We start from the raw sequence: 23721 nt of genomic DNA on the forward strand, positions 1-23721 counted from the left end.
GACGTGGATGCAGAGGTGGGGGAAAAAGTGGATTTGCCTATTTTTAGGACATGGAAGACCAGACCACTTAAGTGCCCAGACTGGTTTTGTTGAAAGCAGTTTGCTTAGACTAAGTACAGACATTGGGGGAGGTTAGGGAGAGGTTAGACTGAGTTAAAAATAGCCACCTGATCGAAGGTAAGTTGAGATGGGGGGACTAGCAGTTGCGGGGATCAGGGAGTCCACAGGGGGACTGGAGGGGCAGACAGGATCTGCAGGAGGGGTAGTGGGTGTAGGTAGGGCAGCATCTGTGGTGGGGGGATCAGGGAGTTAGCAGGGGCTGTCGATGGTGGTTGGGGGGGGGTAGGTGGGATCCATAGGCAAGATCCACAGGTTTGGGGGAGCAGGCAGGGTCCGTGGGGGTTGCAGGAGTCCAGGAGGGTTTGGCAGGAGCAGGGGAACCTGTGAGAGAGTCTGGGGGGAAAAGGGGCTATTTTTAGCCCCCCCCCAACCTGTTGAGCTTACACCCCCATTCCTCCTGCCCCTCCCCACCACTGGGACTTACTTTCTCAGCTTTTAGTATTGTTGAAGTCTAATAAACTGGCATCAGGAGCAGCTTGTGGGATGGGAGGGTTTGGAGGAGGGGGACAGGACTGGTTGCTCCATAGGAGGTGTGGAGGGGCAGGAAAAGCACAGTCTAGTGCCAGGGGGGCAGGAAAAGCACAGCCCTGGGACTGGGACCAGGGACTGGGCTTTCCCAGCTATGGGGCTATACTGGAAACTGGACAGAAATTCGGGAAGTTTAGATTAGTCTAAAAATGGCCAACTTGGTCTAAGATAGACTACGTTGGAGTAGGGTTACCTTGGATGGGGTTGGCCATTTTTAGACTGAGCTAACCTTCCTAGAACTTTTGTACAGTTTGCACTTGGATCGATCTAACTAGGAGTCTAAGGGTGCAGACAGAAATTTATATTTGTTGTGTGATCGGCCCCTTGAAAGTGCTCTGAAACTATGCCCTAACAGAAGAGCACAGCTGCAGAGCACTCTGATCATGTGACACATTAACCCTCATTGTATGAAGGTTCAAATGAAGATGCTCCGAAGTAGCATGTCTTGGTTAATTTGTCTGCTCCAGTGTTGGGCTGCTGCAACACAACCCAGCCCAGCCCAGCCCAGCCCAGCCCCTGGTGTTGCCTCAGGATGGGAGCAGGAGAAGGCAGGGGTGGGAGGTCTGTTCTGGGGTTTCCTGCGCTGTGCTGAAGTGAGGGAGGGGCTGGTGGATTGGAGCCCCCCACCTTGAGGAGGATCCAATTCATCTGCTCCCTCCTGCCCAGTATGGTGAGGGAACCCTGCCGAATGGATCTCCCTCCCCTGCCTTTTCCCCCACTCCTATCCTGAGTCAGCATGGGAGCTGGGAGTGGGGAGCAAAGCTAGTGGAAGAGACTGTAGAGATGCATCCTCTCTCCCTAGGTCGGCTCCAAATTGGAGCTGTATCTGCCCCCTCCTGACCCAGAAGCTAATGTCTGTTGGGTCAGGAGGATCTGTCTAACTCGTGCTTTCTGTGAAGCACCAAGAGTTAGACCTGAGAGCTGCACTTCTGTCTGGTGTATAGTCTGCACCTGGGCAAACAAAGTTAGATGGGGTGGTCATTTTTAACATGATCTAACCTCTCTGAATGTCTACCCATAGTCTTGGGATGTTACTGGTATGTGTCTTCAGCAAAGAGATTTAAGAGGACAGTTAAGAGAAATCCACATTAAAAGTGGAGAGGAAAGAAAAGGTACAGATGCTAGCTGTTAAACAGTGAGCCTGATTCTTTTATTGTACTGGTGTAAATCTAAGGTGACTGATATAATTAGAGTCAAACTGGTGGAAGGGAGAGAGAACCGGGCCCTTCTGTCTATTCCTTTGTATCATTTTAAAATGAGTACTTGAAGGCAGATGCTATTTTGGCCCAGTACATTTATATAATGATAAGCTTTCCCTTGGTAACTCTGCCCTTTGCTATTAAGAAAACATGCCTTTTTATTTCTGAACAGTTATAGATGGGTTTAGCCAAGGAAAAGGATACCGACTGAATATGAAGTAAATCATAGGAGTGAACCTCAGTCTGTTTAACAATGGATATGGAAGCCTGAGATTTGCATGTAAAGACTTGGACTCGGATGCCACAATTTCCTATTCCCTCCCTGCCACGGTGTGTGAGATGCATCATTAACTGAAGGAGCAGAAGGGCTATCTGCATTTGCAGTTGTGGTTGCAGGGTAGAAGTTCTGGAAGACTGGCACAAAGGGGAAAGGCAGCAGCAGTTCTAGTGGAAATAAATCATCCACTGCCAGATATATGTGTATATTTGCATTTAAAAGATTTATTTCAATTTTGTTTAAATTCTTAAAACCTCTGACAAGGGAGCATAAATTTTTCTGTGTAATAGATGATGGATTTTCAGAGAAATCTACTACCTTGTCACCTCTTTAAAATTCTCCTTGTGTTTCCAGCACTAAATAAACTTCACCCATTTCCCTGTCTTTCTGTTGTTGCAGTTGGCCTCAGCCCAGTGGCATTTCTGCTTCTAATTTGTGTGCTAATCTCAAATGCTCTGAGAATGCAACAGCGGTGCCAGGTAACCAGGCTCTTCCATAGGTTAATGGCACTGAAGTCTGTTTCTGTAGCACACAGGGGCTCTTTAATGTGGGTATAACTCATCCTTACAGTGTGGGACCCACTTGTTTCTCTCTAGTGGATAAGCCACATGGTAGCTTAAGGGGTTGGTTACCAGTTTTTATTTATTCATTCATGTGTATTCATTCATCCTCATCTATTTTTTGATTTAGCTTCCTAGGGGAACTGAGCAAGAGATGTTTTTCCTAGCCTGTGAAGCCTTTTTCCACATTTTCCCTCCCATGAGGATAGAACTGAATTTCCTCCCCTTACATAAGGGCAGGGGGAACAAGAAGGCAAGGCATTCATTTTTCCTAAAGCTCATGCACGAGTCCTTTGGTTGCTCTTTGGAAAACTGATGTTTCATCACCAGGGATGTGGGTTTCCTGTTTCCCAGGGAAAAACAGAGTAAACTGGCTCTTACCTTTTACCAGAGGCAAACATGGATTTCTTGTTTTAGAGAAACCCATGGATTTTGCCGTTTTGCAATGAGCTCCTTGCAGGCTGGCAGTTCCAGCTTGCTGGGAGGGAGTGGGAGGAGGGTGGTAAGACTGGGGGCACCATGTGCATGGACATGCATATAGCCCCAGGCAGCCTGAGCAGCTCCAGCACGTAAGTGTTTCGGGGAGGGGGGAGAGGGATTGAGGCCCCTGTAGGGAGGGAGGGAGCTGGGCAGGGCTGGGGCTGCTGCCTAGCCGGGCAGTGCTTGGGGCCTGGGGCCCAGGGCCGCAATGCATGGCTGCAGAGCCCCAGCAGGAAGCAGGACAGGGCCACGGCTAGCTTGTCCAGGCGACAGGGAGGACCAACTCCCTGCTGCCATGTGCACGCTGAGGGGCAGGGGGGGACCTGGGCCCCCCCCGATTTGTGTGTGGGGCAGGCTGTAGGCATGGGCTGTCACCCTGCTTCCCTCCCCCGGGGCCTCCACAGCCTGGCGGGCACAACCCGGCTTGGCAGGGATCAGTGGAGCCACGTGGAGCAGCTCTCGCCACTGCAAGCTCCACGCTGCTCTGGCAATGCGGGACTTCAGTGATGGCGGCGATGCGGGGTTGCGCCCCTCGAAGCACAGTGGCACACGCAGGGGGTGCATCGCCAAGGCAGTGGGGACCTCACGGCAGTGAGAGCTGCTTCGTGTGGCTCTGTTGCACCTGCTGGGCTGTGGAGGCCCCAGGGGAGGGCAGCTGGGTGGGAGCCGGAGCCCGCAGCCTGTGCCTCCCCCAAGCACAGATCTGGGGAGTGCTGGTCCCCCCTGTCCCTCTCAGGAGTGCATGCAGCAGCAGGGGAGAGCGGGGGCAGGGGACTGCAGACCAAGGTCTGTAGCCCTGGCAGCTGGGGGCCTTCTCCTGCAGGGCTGGGGGAGCAGGGGCTGTGGGTGGGTGAGGGAGTAAAGGGCACCTGGTGGGCTGTGGGGGGGAGTGAGAGGCAAGAGCATGGCTAGAGGGCTATGGGGAGCCTTTAATTTTAATCATGGATTGGGGGCGGGGTGGGAGTTATGAGAGAATTGGCAGTTTTATACTGGGGATAACTAGGATCCTTGCTCATAACACACCAATCAGCTTAATATTACCATGAAAATGGAAGCAGCTTCCACCTCTTAGGATTAGGCATGTCTGTTATATGGTGTCTGTTTTTGCTGCAGTTGCAGCGGGCTGTATTGAACCTTCATCCAACTATTTCCGATTCATTTTGATCAGTGGCTTGACATGCACTTTTTTGACCCCTGACATGAATACTGACTTGTATTAGGCTGGGGGTGGATTTGCATTCTCTCCAGAAGTAAAGGAACGACCAATTCCATTGACTAGCCAGGACCAGAAACTTATTAACGATTTTTCTTATGGACTCAAACCTTTGCATTCATTGTTTGTGGAAGAGCCCTGGTACGAGCGGTCTATTTTATGGGTTTTTTTGGTTTTTTTTTAGTACCCCCTTGGGCCCCCCCACTGCCACTTTGTTGTTCTTGCAAGTCTCAAGCTTTGGCTAAGCCAGCAGCTAAAGATGAAAAGGAGAGAGAGCTCTGGTGTTCTCTGGGACAGAGGATGCCTTGAATGATGATGAATCGGGGAGCAAAGTGTCAGAGGCTGATTTAATATATCAGCTTGGTGTTTCATGGCAGATAACTCAGTGGCCTTTGGCTTTGGCATCACTTCTGTTAGAAGCGTAAATGGATTATTGCTGCCATTCAGCAGAATTTTTAATTCCCGGAATGTCTCGGATTCCCGTTCTCAAGTCATCTTCAGGAAGTGTACTGCTAGTGCTCCCTGCTCTTAGCCCAGGTAAATGGTTCTGCTTTATCAATTTCTACATGCTTCATGGTTTGTAAAAACTGCATTTAGTCCTATTGCCTCCATGGCTGGGGGACAAGAGAAAAAATGTAAAGTTCTGAAGAATGTCACTGATGTGAAGCTGGAGATTGTGAACAGATGCTACTCAGCAGGACAATGAAACATAAAAATGTAATGCTGTCTTGTCTTTGGGCAGCCCTGCAAGTCTTCCTGACTCACTGTTCAGTTAAAAGAGCCTAGTGGATTATATAAACTAAGCAACAACAGACTCCAAGAGAGGAGCAGAAGAAAGCTGTGCCGGTGTATCTTCTTAGCTGGATGAAGACTGCATTGGGTTTGAAATCTGTCTAAGAAGTTACTTGGGGATCAGTTATACCCTTTCATGTGCATAGAGGTAAAGGAGCACCTGCCCTGCTGGAGCTTTGCAAAGTCCAGGCAGGATCAAGAGCAGCTACCAGTCCTCTGTGCAGGAGGGAATATACAGGCATGGGGACTAGCAGAACTGGAAGGCAGAGAGGGAACTGAGATTTAATGAATGGGCTTTCCCAGTTTATCTGAATCCAAGTACATCTTTTTTTTGGTATCGTGTTTATGATCCTTCTTGCTGATTTTATAAGTGAGAGTCAGACATCCTGAAAGGCAAAGTTTCTTAATAAAAGCTATGCATATTCATATCCTACAATGACTGATGATCAGGGATCCTGGCTTTCTCTGATTTAAAAAAAAATCCCCAATTTTCAGTTTAAAAAAAAAAAGTCACCCCAAATCCACATTTTGTTATGATCAAAATGAAATGCCACTGTATACATATATCTGTATTAGTGGTGTTTGATTTAGATCACAGAAAAATGTGGATTTGGGGTGACTTTTTTAAAACCAAAAATTGGGGATTTTTTTTAAATTGGAGAAAACCAGGATCCCTGCTGATGATCATGGGCTTTAGACCAGATGGATTGATTGATATGGCAGGTTGACTCCCCTGAATTTCTCATGGTTTATGATGTGGTCACATGTAATCATAGCAAAAACATACCTTGACGTCAGAAACAGGGAATCTAGGCAATGCAATGAGAGAAAATTGGCCGGCAGAGAATCACTTCGGACTTCCATCCAAAATAAATGTCTGTGAAATGCTACCATTTTTTGCACAGGAAGAATAAAAGCAATTTAGAAAGAAGTGTGTGGAAGATGAATATAAGCTTGAATTTCTTCCTGTGAGCTAGGCAGGCAAGGTTCTTTGAGTAGATGTGATATCTTTTATTAGACCAACTGAGTAGTTGGAAAAAAGTTCAAGCTTTTGGGTGCAGTAGCCCTTCTTCAGGCATAAGGAGTCTCTGCTCGTCTGAGAGCTAACATTTCTACTTGTTTGCACCTCGTAGCTGCAAGTCTGCTGGTGTGGAGTATAACTTTGTTCTAATGTTAAAGAAAGTTTTTTATAGAATGGGAGGTGACAGGCTGAGGTCTAGTACTCAGCCTTTCTGTTCCTTCAGTCAGTGGTGCGTAACACACATTCAAACATTATGGTAGCGGTAGCGATCTCACTAAAGTCACTTTTAACAGGAGCTGCTTCAGGGCAAGTGATTTTTTTTATGCAAGTCTTTGTGAAACAATATTTTGTCATTAAATATCAAAGACAACGTATGGAACAATGATAAAGAGTAACTGCAAGCCCATTTCCATCTAGCGTATACCAGTAATACTACATTGATATTCTACTTTATGGATGATGATTAAATTGATGGATTGAATACAGACTGTTTAGATTTCACAACTTTTTTTTTTTGTTACTGCAGATGCCAAATTATTCTGGTTAGTTGGAAATCTAAATATGTAATCTGCATTACAAGAAAAGCCATGTAAGGAAGAGAAACAATTATTTTGTTCCAGTTCTAATTGCTGGCAATTCAAATCTTGAGCTCTGGATCTCCAAAAGAAGACACTCCTTTCAAGTACTTTAAAATACTTAGATTGCCTTTTACAACTTCAGCTGTGGTGGCTAGCTGGTTGTTTTGCTTGCTGCAATGTTCAGGAGTAGTTAAAAATGGAAAATAAAAATGGATACCCCCAAGCAAGCTATCTCTGGGTTAATGTCAGTCCTTGGAAAATAAGCAAAGATTTTTCTGGGATAATGTAGATAAGAGAATTATAATGCATGATTAGGAGGCTGGGAACCATCAACTCAGGATCTTGTCTTGGTTCTTGAAAGTAATGAATTTGACTTTTGAAGGCTTTCTCTCTTCCTCCTTGTTTAGCGGGTATTTTTCACTCTCCTAGACTGGAGTGAATCCAGCCCAGTATCTGAATGAGCCTTTCAGCTGCCTTTATGCCAAAAGAATAGGGTACAAAATCTGCCCAAGAGGCAAATTTCCTTGGCTGTCTGCCTTTTTAAAGTACACTTCAAAGCTTTTGTTATGTAAGGCAGCGATTTGCTTGGTATAGAAAAGGCCACAGTATGTATGCTTGCCAATAACATGGGAGGCTCTTTTGTCTCCCAAATAGTAAAATTTCTGTTTATTGCTGCATGGATTCTCAACTGCAGCAGTTTACCTGAACATCAGCAGTTTACCTGAACTGACAGCACTGGCTTCTGTACGGATGCTTTCATATAACAAAAGGGCTCACAGAAGACTGTGGCTTCCGTCAACATGATTGCAAGTCCAGCTGATAATGGTAATCTCATAAAAAGAATTATAATGTCATTTTGATAAAGTCTGCATCCCATTAACTCAGGTTGATCAGAATTAGCCATACTAATCTCCTTTTGCGAATAGAGGCATAAATCCAATATCCCATTGTTTTGCTTGAAGGTGATGTCTGGCTGCCTCTCTTTTTAAATACTGGAACAAGGTTAGAGTCCTTCAATTAGCCTCGAACCTCCCTGCTGTTCCAAGACTTAAGGATAGGCATGAAAAGCCCAGAAGGCTCTTGGGTCAGGTGTTTGAAAACTCCCAGGTGCAAGTTATCCAGGCCTGCTGATTTAAAAGCATTCTGGTTTAGTGTTCATTCTTTCCATTTCAGCAGTGCCTCCAGGAAGTTTAAAATATTTCATTGGCATTCTGCTTTTTTCCTCCAAAAGCAGAACAGAAGTATGTATCAAACACTTCTACTTCTGTTCTGCATCACTATTAACAGTGGTGCTATCTCCAACTAGTAATAGCCAAATATTGTGCTTGTGTTTCCTATTGTCATTTATTTGCTGGAAAAAAAACACACCCTTGCCCCAAACATACCTCACCATCTTACTTTCCTGAATTTTTCTGACAATTGGCTTCTCCACTTGTCCTTTATTATTTTTAGCATTCCTACCATTTAGTTTCTACTCATTACTGCCAATTTAACTTTTGTTCTGTGTTTTTTAATTTTTTAGATCTATTTTTGCTTCCCCTCTACATCAGGTGGTTTTTAACCAGTGTCACCTTTTTGATTGTGGAATGATGGTGTTTTTAGGCCACTGGAAGAAACATTCGTGAAAGTGAACAAAAGTAGCATTCATTGGTTTTCTCCCCCCCCACCCCGTTTAAAGTTCTTTTTTTTGCAGTTCACGTGATCATAGTTTTTTTTATAGGCTTGTGAACTTGCTCCTTTTAAAGTATGAAGTGCGTATATGTTACTGGTTTGGAGATTGTGTTCGTATGCAGCAAACAGTCATGAACGTTTGCACGTAAACAAGCACAAAGTATTATTTCTGTGATCAATTCAAATTTATCTATCAAAATGAAGTGAAATATGGAATTTTGTACAGTGGATACAGCAATTGTGAGCAAGGAAGTTGTCACTTTACAATATTTTAGACATTCCAAGGACATTTTAACAACGGGTCGCAGCAAGCTTCCAAAATGTATCGCCCAGTGTGAAGCCTTCCATTATGACATGGGGGGGATAGGGGTCATAGCTGTGTTGGTTTAAAGATATAGACATCCCTTCTGAGCTTCCCAGCAATGCGTTTGCATTTTCACAGACCTGCATTTTGTACAGTGGCTTAAGCTGCTGTTCAACCCAGACTCTCCCTAGGCCTGAAGAAGGGCGTTTGTGCCCAACAACTTGTGAAGAACAGGTTTTCCAACTGTTTAGTTGGTCTAATGAAAGGTATCATATTTACTCAAAGAAACTTGTCTGCCCATTATGAGACAGCTTTTTTTCTGCCTACATTCCCACTACGCATAAGGAGCCAGTCCTATTCTCTAGCGCGCCCTGGTAATGTTATCCCATCCAGTGCTTCCCTCGTTGGATATTGATCCATAAGCATTCAAGGTGACCGAGATGCTTCTGAGATGTCAGTGGCTTGGAAAGGAGTGGTTCTGTTTTAGGAATGCTTTTCCCTAACTGCATTCTTCCTGAACAGATAGATATCCATGGATTTTAACATTGCAGTCAGGGGAACCTTCCCACTACTGCTGCCTGCTAGGCTGAATTTATGCATACAAATGAGCGATTCCAATTGCTCTTACTTCTTATCAGGTGACTCAGGGCACTAAGGCACCCTGCTCCTAGAAGAGCGGGAGCTGCCTGGGGAGAGCCCAAAAAGCCAGGCAGGAGCTCAGGTGCAGCTAAGGAGGAAATTAGTCTGCACCTGTACCTGGTCAGCTGGCCAGAAGCGGGAGGGCCCTGGGCCCATATAAACCCCAGGCTGGAGCTAGGGAGGGCAGCTAAGGAGGAAGGAGCTTGACTTGGTTTTGCTCCTAGTATATAAAGAGGCAGAGCACACCTTACACAGTTTGTGTTATGTTATAACCCAGGGGCTTACGTGTTTGGTTGTAGTTTTGTAAGACCAGTGGTTTGGGTGAGGCTATTTGGGGAAGGAGGCAGCCTCATCGGGGGCCTGCTGCAGCATGGGGACCCTAACGCCAGCGAGGGCATGGCATTTGGGGTGCACAGACCCCGGTGCCAACAAGGATGTGGCATTTGGGGTATAGGGACCCTAGTGCCAGCAAGGTGCAGCGAGGACAAGGGGGCCAATTCATAGCAAGGCCTAGACCAGACAATGTCAATGCCATCTGCAAGGCTTTGATTCTGTGTTAAATGAGTGCTTGCTTGCTCTCTCTCTTTTTTTTTTTTTTTTTTAAGCCTCCCCCTTTAGTTGCTGATTTCATACCATTCTGACTGTTTCAGTGACTCTACATTTATTTCTTCTCATTCCTGGCTTGTTTGCTGAAATGCAGGCGTCAAGCAGGATGGGAAAATGGTGGGATGTACACCTGTGCGTTCAAGAGCTCAACCAAAAAAATGGTTGATCTATGTGCGCGCTGAGCTTTGGCCTCATCCTTTTCTATTTCAAATTTTGGAAGCTTGTTAAGCAAACAGAAATGCATGATATGTTGTCTCAGGGACAATATCAGATCAGATATTGGTCCCATTTAAACAAACATCTGGTACAAACAGTGCATCCATTATTTGTGGATAGCTGTAATGAAATTCAGACAGAGTAATTTGCTCCCTTGGCTTTCCAGTATGTTGTCGTTTCAAAGGAGGATTGTAAGATTAGTGGTTTGTTCTTCTTGGAACAATACTGCTTATGAAAATTTTGGCAGATGCAGCTTGTATCAGTGTATACCATAGTGATTTATATAGATGGTAAATGGCAAAATTGAGAAGAATAGGCCACAGGAGGCTCTGCACATGTAGGGCCCCAGTTTCAATACCCTTTAACCGTAAATATTTCTTTTTTAAATGAATAGACTAATTATGGGAGGCAAGGGGCACTATGGAGGTAGGGCCAGGGTTCTGTTCTTCATCTGTCATTACCATGCTGAGTGACCTTGGAAGATTAATTTCACCCTCCTGTCGCCCTTGGCAGAATGAGATAAGAGACTTCCTTTGTAAAGTGCTTTGAAATCAAGGGTCATGTCTGTACTGCTAATTTACAGTGTCAGACAGTACGGATGGAGGAGTAAGGCACGTTTCAACACAGCCTGTTGTCTCAACTGGAAGTAGTGTAGTGCTCTGGGCAGGTTGATGAGCTCTGCTCAGAGGCAGGGGGGCAGATTTTACACCAGCAGAAACCCCTGGTAATTATACTGGTTTCCATGAGTTGCTCTGGATTTTCAGTGATGTGACAACAGGATCTGGCCCATCACTGACGACTTGTTGTTTTTTCTTGTTTTTATTTTTCTTATTTTTTTCTGGAGAATTTTGGCATCCAGCATGCTAGGTTTACAATTCAAAACCTGAAAGCATTTTCAGCTAGGACCCCAAATGTGTTTTGCCTCCTATTTAGCTACCTGGTTCCAGAGGTGTTACAGTTAGAAATTTGCTGACAGTTTTGCTGAAGATCAAAGAGGCAATGTGGAATCCAGCTGGGTTTTTTCTCCAGCTGAATGTAGTCTGCAGCGCTAACAGAACTGAACACTTCTCTCAGTAGTGGTACCTTTTTAACCTGAGCTGACAGCCTTGGCTTCTGTATTGATACATTCATATAACGCAGAAGCCATTGCATTTGTGACTTAGATTTTAACATGGATCACGGCTAGGCTTCCTAGCACTGCTTACTCTTGATAAATATTTTTGATATCTGCTGCCTCTGTGTAAAATTGCTAGCTGCCGCTTTCTCCTCTCCCCAGGCAAATCTCCTGAAGCCTAATTGTAACAAATGGGGGACTGAATGAAGTGAAGAGGATCTGGAATTTTTCCTGGCCAACTTGAGTAGCACGAATGATGAGGATCTGGGACTCTAAACATAGTACTTTGAGAGCTCTTCACAAGAAACCTTTAAAATTACCTGTACATATGGTGTGGGAATCTTCTCATGACTTGTTATTCCAATTAAGTGCCAGTTTATTGAAAGCAAAATGACTTTTTGGGAAGAAAAATTGGGGAGAGACTTTTTTGTTTGTTTGTTTGTTAAAATAAAAGCAAATTTTTCCTTGATTCTCCTTTTTGTACTGAATGTTATACCACACAATCCATTGCATAATTGTAGAGTAAAAGAATCGACATGGGAAGAAGATCTATCAATACAAAGCAAGATGGGTTTTGCCATTGTTTTACATTAGAAATTACAAGGTTTTTTTTCTGTTGAATCCTTTTGGGAAAGCAATGGCAATGTGCTATCTGAAATGAATAGCAGTAATGACAACCTGTTTCCATGTGGTGCCTGGTGTCAGGGACCAGATCTCCTGCCTTCAAGTGCAAGCAGCAACTCCTGTTTTGGCAAGCATGAAGCTGATAATGATTTTCTTAATGCTTAACAGCACATCCTTTTCATAGTTGCTGTTTTACAACAAATTACTTTCTGTTAATATACAGTATTGTACCTGTGAGCCAATAGCTCTGTGTGCTAATCTCTGTGCTTGGTCAGATAAATCTTATCTCTTTAGTATCATAAGCTGACAATAGTCTCTGGGCTTGAATTTAATTCCCTGATATGCATGCTGAGCACCCACTGAGAATAACCAGAGATGTGAGCACATAACAGAGGACAGAGTTAGAGTTCGTATCTGGTTTCATCTTCTTAGTCTCTCTGATTAACCATCTTTTCCTACATATTTGCTATTTCTGTCTAGAGCATTTTCAAACTGGCACGCATTTAAGGCTGAACCAAAACCCACTAAAGTAAATAGAAAGAGTCCCACTGACTTCATTGGGTTTTGCTTAGGGACATTAAGCAAGAAAAATGTTTGTTTCAAAATATTACCAATATTGAGAGGCACAAAATTGGATGCCAGTGCCTGTTTTGCTGCACTAGCATTTCAAAGATTGAGACGAGCAGCTGGTTTACTTGTATGCTAGTACAAGGAGTCACGTGAATGTGAGCAATCATGCCATGTTCAGTAACGTATTCTGTCTTGTGTAGTACAGGGAATATGCAGGGCCTTGCTTCCCAGTCTCTGTGTGTGAAATATTATAATAATTAGCCCCAACAAAAAAGCATTCTGTCATACAATCATAGAAAGTTGTGGTTGGAAGTGAGAAAATCCTCCCTAATATCTAACCTAAACTTCCCTTGCAGCAACTTGAGCCCATTGCTCCTTGTTCTGTCATCTGCCATCACTGAGAACAGTTCAGCTCCATCCTCTTTTGAAACCCCTTCATGTAGTTGAGGGCTGCTAGTAAATCCACCCTCAGTCTTCTCTTCTGCAGACTAACCCAGTTCCCTCAGCCTCTCCTCATATGTCATGTCCTCCAGCCCCTGAACCATTTTTGTTGCCTTCTGCTGGACTCCCTCCAATTTGTCCATGTCTTTTTTGTAGTGGAGGGGCCAAAACTGAACACGGTACTCCAGATGTGGCCTCACCAGTGCTGAATAGAGGGGAAGAATCACTTCCCTTGACCTGCTGGCAGTGTACCTACCGATGCAGCCCAGGATGCTGTTAGCCTTCTTTGCCACAAGGGCACACTGCTGGCTCACATCCAGCTTATTGCCCACTGTAACCCCCAGATCCTTTTCTGCAGAGCTGCTGCCCAACCAGTCAGCCCCCAGCCTGTACCAGTGCATGGGATTGGTCTGTCCTAAGTGCAGGACTCTGCACTTGTCCTTGTTGAACTTTGAGATTCCTTTTGGCCCAAGCCTCCAATTTGTCTAGGTCACTCCTAGCCCTACCCACAGTGTATCTACTACTCCCCCCTTCTTCCCCCCACCAGCTTGATGTCAGCTGCAGACTTGCTGAGGGTGTACTTTATGCCATCTTCCAGGTCATTAATGAAGACATTGAACAAAACCAACCCCTGGGGCACCCCACTTGATCCTGGCTGCCAACTAGATAGCGAGTAATTTATTGCTACTTTCTGAGCCTGATGCTCCAGCCAGTTTTCTGTCCACCTTAGAGTCTATTCATCCAGCCTGTACTTCCTTAGCTTGCCTGGGAGAATGCTGTGGGAGACGGTACCAAAAGCCTTGCTAAAATCAAGGTACACCACATTCACCGGTCTCCCCACATCTACAGAGCCAGTCACTTTGGCATGGAAGGCAATCAGGTTGGTCAGGCATGACTTGCCCTTGGTGAATCCATGCTGACTGTTCCTGATCACCTTTTTCTCCTCCAGGTGCTTAGAAGTGGATTCCTTGAGATCTGCTGCCTGATTTTTCCCAGGACTGAGGTGAGGCTGACCGGTCTGTAGTTCCCTGGATCCTCCTTCTTTCCTTTGTTAAAAATGGGCACTATGTTTGCCTTTTTCCAAACATCCAAGACCTCTCCTGATCGCCATGAGTTTTCAAAGATGATGGCCAGCGGCTCTGCAATCACATCAGCTGACTCCCTCAGCAGCCTCGGGTGCATCCCACCTGGCCTCATGGATTTGTACATGTCCAGCTTTTCTAGGTAGTCCCTAATTTGTTCTTTCACCACTGTTGGCTGCCCACCTCCTCCCCAAACTGTGCCGCCCAGTGCAGTGGTTTGGGAGCTGCTTTTGCTTGTGAAGGTTGAGGCAAACTTCTGTCCTCCTGTCCTGCTTGCTTGTCTCCCTCGGGTACAGTCTGTACTTTCCAAGCCTTTCTGTCTCATCTTTTTAGGAATTTTTCTGTGCCAGTGGTTAGACTTGTACTTTTACATGGGGGTTTCTTTCCCCCTCTCTCATGTAGAGATTATTCTGTATCCCAAAATGACTTTGGGACTGATGCTGGATCATCTTGGTGCTACTGTGATTCTAAGCGATTTCAAAGTGACTCTGAATCTTAGATGCAGAATTACAGGGCAGACACCCACTTTGATTAGGGACATCTTTTATTGGTTGCCATGCCTCCTTAGCTGATTCAAGGGTCCCCTTTCTTTGTTTCCTCCATACTTGTTTTCCAGTCCCTTCCTATACATGTTTCCCACTCTCTTCTACTGACCCTCCCATAATTTTGCTGCCAGCATGGCTGTATGACTCACCTTTTGCCACTGCCCTTCTGAGTTATGCATTTGTATGCTCCCCTCATCTTGACCCATTTCCCAGCTCAACTTTTTTGTTTCGCACATTTAAGCAAATGGCTGTTTTGCTCTTGGCAGCTAGTTGTTAGAAATGCTTCCCTCTAGCAAGCCTTAATGGAACAGCACTTTAGTGAAACTTGAGGAGTCAGAATTTGAGTTCAGTAACGTTTGAGTAGATGTTGAAACTTCCACCAAACACGCTTTTCCCTAGGAGAGTCACTCACTTGATTAGTGTCAGGCCGACACTATATCCACAGTTTACTTATGAGGAAGAAAACCCCCTCACCTATTTTATTTAATTTGAAGACCACTATCTGTGGGTGTCAGGAGCTGTAAACTGATGCCAGCCGGCATGGAGTCCTGCCTTGATGAGACTGGCTTCAGTTAGCCAACCTGAATTTTGCAAAAATGCTACATGAACCTTTTTGGTGTTGTGCCTTTCTGGATGATGATGATAATGACTTTCTGTTTAATCAATTTTAGCATCATTGGAACCCATTTCTGTGCACACAGCGCTAATTTGCCTATATCCTATGAGTTCCTGAATTGAGAAATTGCTACAACTCCCAATGTATTTGTGGTGTGTGTTTTACAGAAGACCCATTTGCTTATTCTCTGGTGTTGTTTAAACTTGCTTCCGTGGCTTTTGTATTCATTAAGTCCTGGATGTCGTGGCAAAAGGAATATTTTATGGCTTCAGAGCCACGTGATTTTTTCCCCCTCTAACTTTGCTTTATGGATTTGTCTATTGAAGGAGTTATGGAGTGATTACAGTCTCCAGATATTTTTGTGCAAAGTACATTCAAGAAGTTTAAGGCTTCCTGTTCGTAAATCTTTTTAGCTGTTGCTTAGAAATGAGTAGCTGCTATTTCTGGTTTCACATAGTTAGCTGTATAATTTAAAGCCAATACAGGATCTTTCATCAGATGTTGGCTAACGCTGGAACTGAGGTATTCCATAGCAACTAAAATACACTGACAATAACAGTTTCAATATTTTGATGTTTAAGAGATTTATTTTAAATATTTCTACAGTTCATCTGTGAGTAGCACAATGAGTTTACATAAAGACTATGCAGCTTTATTAACTAACATGGATGGTAAAATGCATCTGTCCCTTTCAGTTTGGTGCAGATGCTGTTCATATATCCACAGTAATATGTATATAGCCCCACCAATTAACATGATGATTCACAAACTTAAAAGAGACTGGCTGGAGTTACCCCAGATATGCTGAAAGTCTATTTGATGGAAATTGGGAGACTTTCAAAATGTTCAGAATTTAATTTTTAGATACCTCCATTGTGAGGGGCCCAGTTTGAAACACTTTATGAAGAGGTCAGGTTTGGAGGAAATGCCAAGCACCTGCACTCTGGGAATCAGGTCTACTGAAAGTCTTTAAATTAGATTTCCACCCTCCCCCCCCCAAAAACCCAACCCCCCCCCAAACGTTGAGGGGAATTTCTTTTTACTTACACCTGAGCTCTGCTTCAGTCCCAGAGCAAGACTAGCACGTGTCTCTTGGCAGCCATCAGGGCTAGGGACAGAAATTACCCATAAGTGATTGGAAACCAATTCAAATCTGTAATGCAACAGAAGTTTAGTGCACATAAACTGCTTTCAAAATGGCTGAAACCAATTTTAAGATAAACCTGGATGCATGTAGTCTCAGACTGAACTGATTTCGGTTAAACCGGTTTATTGAACCTCTCTCCCAGATCCCCTCCAGATTCAAGTTAACTCACAGTCCCCCAGCATCCCAGGATGCTTTGTACCTTCCCAGGAAAACTCCCTCCCCCTGCAGGTTGAGTGGGCTAGTCATGGCCCAAGCTGCCTGCTCCAGTGGAGCAGGGAGGTGTGCTCTAGCACCCCCCAGCTTCTGGCTTGGGCCACTGCAGGCATGTGGCTGCATTTCTGGAATCAAAAGTGAATGTCTGTTCATTTGCTTATCAGTTCAGTCTATGCAGCTTATTCTTTGGATTCAACTTCCAAAGAATACATTGATTCAGCCTCAGGCTTTTGACTGTCTGTACTTAGCCAAAAGGGAGATGTTTCCTTATTTAGTCAAACCCTTGAAATTGCACCTGATTTATTCAGGTTGTTTCTGCCAAATACTCCACAACTGCATAACGCAAAACTTGGAGGGTGAAGTCAGGGCCCATTTGAAGTCGGTGAGATTTCTGTTCTTGACTTCAGTTGCCCAGAACTTGTAGACCAGGGGTTTTCAACCTTTTTTAGTAAGTGTACCCCCAGGGGCCAGATGCAGAGTGGGGAGTGGGGAGGGTGGTGCACAGTCAGATGCGGAGTGGGGGTGTGTGTGTCCGGATACAGAGCAGGTGTGTGGGGGGGAATAGTGTGCACCTGGAGATGGAGTGGCGGCAGCATGGGGTGGTGGATGGCAGCAACCACTGCTGCATGCAACCACCTGCCCCCTTTTTCCCCCCCGCATCTGACTGATGGGGTGTATGCTGCCCTCACCCCACCATGGCCCTGCTCCTGGGAGGCAGCAGTGTACAGGAGGTGCACATATCCCTGGTTGACAACCCTTGCTCTAGGCTACCATCTTCTGGCAGGGGCTAATTCTTGCAAAATGCTGGATTTTTTACAGCCTTTGTACATGCTCTTCTAGATCCTGAATGTAACGGAACAACGCGTATTTCCGGAGTCCTACTTCAATGCCTTCAGTGAAAGGATCTTTCTCCTATTGCCTTATTTGTATTTGCTAAGGAAATCTGTTTTAAAACAGTATCTTTGGGTGCTAGTTGTTCTGCTGCTGATGGTTACTCCCCATTGACTCAGCTGTTTGTGCCCCGATGACTTCCAAAGCAACCCACTGTGAAGTGTGGTTAGGCTGGTATTCTTGTGTTTAAAAATAAAAGCATGTCTGTGGCAACGTGAGGCATCTGTGTGAAGAATTTCTTAACAGGCTGCAGCACGATTGCTGCAAAAAATCTGTGATCAATGGCCAATAATATCCGCTCAGCTCAGTGTTGTCTGTTCTGCTATTTTTTGAGTTGTCTTCAACAGCTCAGGGAAAAAAGCCTTCTCTGAGAGGCCTTTGGCAGACCAACATATTGTTTTGTATGCCAATATAAATTTCTGGAATCAGGAACATACAAACAAACAACTATCCTAGGGTAGGTTGCACAATATATATCTATTATAGCACTGTATTCCCAGACCACAGGGAAGCTGCTACCCTGGGGTGGAAAAACCATCTGGTTTATCCTTGGTAATTCTCCATCAGATTGAGTGAAGTTAACCTTGTTTAAAGGTTTACAGCATCTGTTTGCTACTGTTTTGTTTTTAAATACCTGTATAATGCCAATAACACTAATGTAATTGTGTACAAGGCCAGGGTAATGTAGGGATCAAGATGTCTCCAGATGAGTCATGGACAGGAATGGGTGATTATTTGATAAAATCATGCAACTCTTAAGCAGGAGGGTTGGGTTCTGTTTCTGATTTTCTTCTACACTTGTGTCCCTTGTGAGTCAGTTGACACCTCTGTCCTACATTGTCCTCATCTGTAGAACTGAGAGAATACTATGTTTTCCTGTCTGATGGGGCTGATGAATCTTGATTCACTCTAACATTAGCAAATGGCTTGGTGATCCTTAGTTGGAAGGCTCCATGGAATTGCCTAGTATTATAATTACTCATGAGATGTATTTAGATAGTCCCTTAGCATTTTGCCTTTTTTTTTTTTTTTTAACTTCAGTGTTTGGTGCTCCCCTGCATAATCAGAAGGATAAATAATGTAGAGATTAGTTTGTGGCTTTTAGCAATAGCTATGGCCTCTGTGCAAAATGACCATCCTGATTCAATTTGTATCTCAGTGCTTGGGATTTTGGTTTGTATGGTCGGTTAATTCTCTCGTTATGCAGTTCTGATGGCAACATGGCTGGCATGACTGCCTGATGGAGAAACAGTCTTTAATCAGAGGCCAGTAATAATACAAACACTTGCTTCGTACATGGAATAGATCTTAGATCCCTTTGTATCAGTGGTGCATAACATTTTGGCCCTCTGGGCTGGATTAGTGGCATAGATCCCATGTGCCCAGATCCAGCCTTGTGCCACCTGGATCCCACTTTGCACTGCCCTCATGTTGGGCCCTGTGCTTCCAGGTCTTGTCTCATGTCACCTGGATCAGGCCTAGTGTGCCCAATCTAGTATTTAGGGCCATGCTATTTGCTGCAAGGGCTTCCCATGGGTCTGCAGCAGGGGAGCAGCAGTTAACACTGCCATTGCTACTCTGGGGACCCTTGTAGGCTGGATGACACTGCTATATGGGCTGGCTCTGGCCCATGGACAGGGGGTCAAACACCCCTTCCTTATACAACTTGGTCAGCATCATAATCCCACTTATGTCTTCCATGTGGGATACCTTGTACAGAGTCCTAGTCTCTGACTGAGGCTCCTCAGTACAAAGTGAATAACATTAATGATCAAATAATTCCCAGCTGCAAAACCTCCAGTGTACAAGATAACTGGGGTATTAGACTGCCTGGTAGATTGACTGGGGGGAAGGGGAGGGCGGTGTAGAAACTTGTGATGGCGGGAGAAGAATTTTATATGGAGACCAGAATGGACTGCAGCGGATGTGGAATTGGGCCAACATTGTGGTATTTGCTTTTGCTGTAGCTTTGTGGCCTAGGGGACACAGTATTGGATGAGGAGTCATAACCCTGGGGTCTATTTTGAGCTGTGCAAGTGCCTTACGCATTAAAAAAAGAAAAACACGGAATTTAAAGAGCTCTTGGATTATTTTTTCTATTTCTACCCTGGCAAAATGCCTATTGATGTAAATAGCAGCTTTCCTTATGTTATAGCTGAAGGAACCGACCCATAACTTTATTCAGGACTAAGAACTGTTTCCAGTAAGTAGAATAATTAGCAGTAAAATACATGGGCACAGTTTCTTTTTTTAAAAAACAACACCATTGACCATTACTTGGATTTCTCTCCATGGTCTTCAGACCCCAACCCTGGCAGTGTTCAGTAACAAGTGAGGATTTGCCATTGACCGCAATGGGACTGGAATTTTGCCCTTTGGCTCCCTGTGTTTTGTTTGGAGTTTTAGGTTTATATGAAAAAAGGCTAGAAGAGTATGTGTGTGCGGGTGCGCATCTGAAGGAAGCGGAAATATTAAGTAAAGCAGAAATACTTGCTGTTAACTGTTGTCTGCCCACCTTGACAAGTAGAAGCTTTTCTCTGAACTTTTTTGAGTATTGATTTGAGCATCAAATACAAACCAGGATTAGTACTGCTACATGCTCTTTTAATGTTTAGCCTCTCTTTATGCAACATCTGTAATATCTATCCAATCCATTTTGTCAAATATGTCCTGTTGTTTACCTGTAGTAGCGGAGCACCTTTTTCAGAGAGCCAGTCAGCCAGTAACAAGACCTCCCTATGACCTTATGGCAATGTTAACTTTGCAGCTTATTTTTCTTCTTTAGCATTTTAGTTTTTAAACAACATGGGAGAGATGCTGCCCTACTAAAGGCAATAGAAGTTAGTTGAAGTAGGGCCAGGATTTCACTCAGTGCATTTAAATAGTATATTCACATGAGCAGGGTTTGGGCACAATGCTGCTTTGCAGGAATTTGAAACTTCTGCAGCCAGTACTTTGCTCGCTGTATTTTTATGGATACAACAGATAATTATGTCTTCTAGTGCTGCATGAAAGATCTCCTGTTTCTGGTTAGAAAATCCAGCATCTTTCATAAGCACCAAATTCAGATCAGAAATTTTAACGTGGAGAGGAAAAGGCTTTTTCATCTTTGTTTTCATTATTACTTATTAACAGGGATCCTGGTTTTCCATTTGCCACAGAAAAATGTGGTAAAACACAGATTTTTGGTTTCTAAGCAGAAAAACGTGGGAAACAGTGGGGTTTCACAGTAGCTAGGGTCAGGAGGGACCTCAACAGATCATCAAGCCTGACTCCCTGCCACAGGCAGGAATGAAAGCTGGGTTCACAAGACCCCAGACAGGTAACCATTCAACCTCCTCTTGAATTTGCCCAAGGTAGGGATGAGGACCACTTCCCTGGGAAGTTGGTTCCAGATTTTGGCCACCCTAACTGTAAAATATTGCCTTCTGATCTCTAACCTAAACATAATCTCCATCAGCTTATTACTATTGTTCCTTGTCACCTCAGGTGGTGCTGGGGAGAAAAGGGTTCTACCTATTTCCTGTTGATCTCCCCTGATGAGTTTGTAGGCAGCCACCAGGTCCCCCCTAAGCCTCCTCTTGCTGAGGCTGAACTAGGTTCAGGTCCCTCAGTCTCTCCTCATAGGACCTGTCCTGCTGCCCTCTCACCAAGTGGGTGGCCCTCCTCTGAACCCTCTCCAGGCTGGCCACATCCCTTTTGAAGTGTGGTGCCCAGTACTGGATGCAGTACTCCAACTGCAGCCTGACCAAGGTCACATAGAGGGGGAGTATCACCTCTCTGGACCGGCTTGAGATGCACCTTGGATGCATGACAAGGTATGGCTGGCTTTGCTGGCTGTAGTCTGGCATTGGTGGCTCATGTTCATCTGGGAGTCAATGCCAGAGTTCCAGCTTGCAAGGGGCTGGGGGGAGTGGAAAGCAGGCGATCAGGCAAGGGGTGTAATATGCATGGTGGCACAGGGCTCCCAGGTTAGGGACAGACATTCAAAAAGCACGAGCCTGAATTGATTCAATCTTCGCAGGTTACTCTAACCTAGCTAGGCTAAACCAGTTTGTAACCATACAGATACTCCTCTGGACTGAAGAAAAGCAAGCACATGCCTGCATTGACTCAGGCTAGAAGCCAGCGGGTACTAGAGCAGCCCTCCCTTCCCTTCCACACTGCTGAGCTGAGGGGAGCATGGCCAGGCCCCGACAGGATGCTCTGATTAGGGAGGGGTTCCTCTCCCTCCTGACCAGCCCAGCAGGGAATTGATAATGGTGTTTATCACCCCTAACTCAGCATTTATGAGCCCATTAAGAAAACAACAGAGGGACATTACCAGCTACCTGTTGATTCTGGCTTTGTCCTGTCTGCCACAGCACGGACCATAGCCAGCACGTGGTCTGATAGCTAGTGCTGAGAGGTGTCTGTGCAAGGCAGAGGGGATGGGGAGGGGAGGGAAGAGGAGTGGGGGACTAGGGGCAAGCCAGGCAAGACGCTTGCAGTCTTTGCTGAGCTCCTGTGAAGCAGCAGAAGAGAGGAGTCAGCTCTGCTGTGGAACAGAGAGTCCCACCCAGGGCAGAGAGCATGCTGGGATGCTGGGGGAGTCTGGTTTAACTTAAACCAGGAAGGGGTCTGGGACAGACATTGCATAAACCTGTTTGATCCAAATCGGTTAAATCTGTTACTGCATTCAACCAGGTTTGTCTCAAACCAGTTTCAGCCATTTTCAAACTGGTTTATATGCATTGAACTTCTGTTCTGTTACAGGTTTAAACCAGTTTCTGATCATTTAAACTGGTTTATGTGTAATGTCTGTCCCTAGCCCTGATGGTGGCAGTGAGCCTCCCTGCCCCGCTCTTTCCTGCCACGCCAAGTCCCATCCATTGGGCTGGGGAGGCTCCCAGGGGGAGGGCAGCTGGGCAGGGAGCCCTGAGCCTGCAGTGGGCAGCCTGTATCTGTCCTGTCCCCCACCCCCCCTCCCATGGGTTATGCTCTGGTTGTGCCACCTGTGGGGGAGGAGGAGCCAGGCCCCGTACTTCGCTTTGGGGCTCAGGCATTGTTGGTGGGGCAGCAGACCTGGGTCCCTGACCCTGTAGTCCTGGCAGCTGGGGGTCTGCTCCAGCAAGGCTGGTGGAATGGGGGGGCTGTGGGTGGAGAATGAGGTCCATTGGCAGGGCCGGGGGACTATGGGTGGGGAGTGAGGGGCAATGGCATCGGCAGGGCAATGGCATATCAGGGCTGCTCAGTACCGCAAAGCAGTGTAGGGGTGGGTGGGTACAGCCACAACTGGACCCGTGTCCTGGTGAGTGAAGGGGGTGGGGGGAGCTCTGATTTTCCATGATGATAAACCCAAAATCAAACATATATAGGTGTTTAGAATTTATTTTATTATAGTGATTGAGGCACTGGTAGGCTTCCAAATTGCTTAAGAATTGTAAATATATCAATAAAACATTGTGTTCAAGTAGTGGCATTTCATTTTAATCGTGGAAAAACATGGATTGGGGGAGGGGTTTAAACAGAGAATTTGCAATTTTTAAATGGAGAAAAGTAGGATCCCTGCTTATGAAGTATAACTGGGAGAAATGTCGCAACTTACCTAATTATGTGAATTTGAGTGATGTCTGCAAAACATCCTTCTTGCTACTGGAGTCTTGAGGGTTTCAGCCACGTTTCTAATATTCACACAAAGGCTGAATTGTAGCTTTTCCACTAAACTCTTAAATGGTAAGACTATCAAGAACAGCCAGTGATTCAAACACTTGGAGGAGGCAGTTTAATGGTTAATGTGTCTCTGGGCACTGGCTTGGGGAATGTGACCACTAGCTGCACTTGACTGGGGAATATGCCTTTGGGCTGTCTGAGTCTATTGTGCAAGACCACTTTAAGGGTCAGTGTGGCTATTGCATTTTTGGAGCCACTGAGGCATTGATCATAAAGCAAGAGGAGGTGGAGAAAAAAATGTGCTTGGAGAAAGCTGAATGCAGTCTTGGTAATTCAGGATAAAATGTGGCCACAGAGTGCGACCTAAAATTATATTTTGCAGGAGACTAAAATATTGATGCTTTTTAGTAGAGGCGCTTTCAAGTCAACAGCCTGAGCATTGTTAAGTTATGAATCTTTTGCGTTTAGCTTTCAAAGCTAAATGCTTAACTCTGCCTTGCTGTTTTCATTACATTCTACAGTAGGTTTTCACCAAAGCCAAAGACTAGTGACATCATTCAGCTCTGGGTGTATTACTATTCATTAGTACCATAATAGCACCGAGAGACTTCTACCAAGAGAA

General features: G+C 45.1%; 1 protein-coding gene across 6 annotated transcripts in view; it reads left to right on the forward strand.

Annotated features, from left to right (window-relative positions):
* PITPNM3 (PITPNM family member 3) overlaps positions 1-23721 on the forward strand; it is a 334273-nt gene that overhangs the window by 102932 nt on the left and 207620 nt on the right. The gene's annotated exons all lie outside the window — the stretch shown is intronic.

Source organism: Crocodylus siamensis, chromosome 13, assembly GCF_052110815.1.
Source record: "Crocodylus siamensis isolate JL-2025a chromosome 13, ASM5211081v1, whole genome shotgun sequence".
Taxonomy (NCBI): domain Eukaryota; kingdom Metazoa; phylum Chordata; order Crocodylia; family Crocodylidae; genus Crocodylus; species Crocodylus siamensis.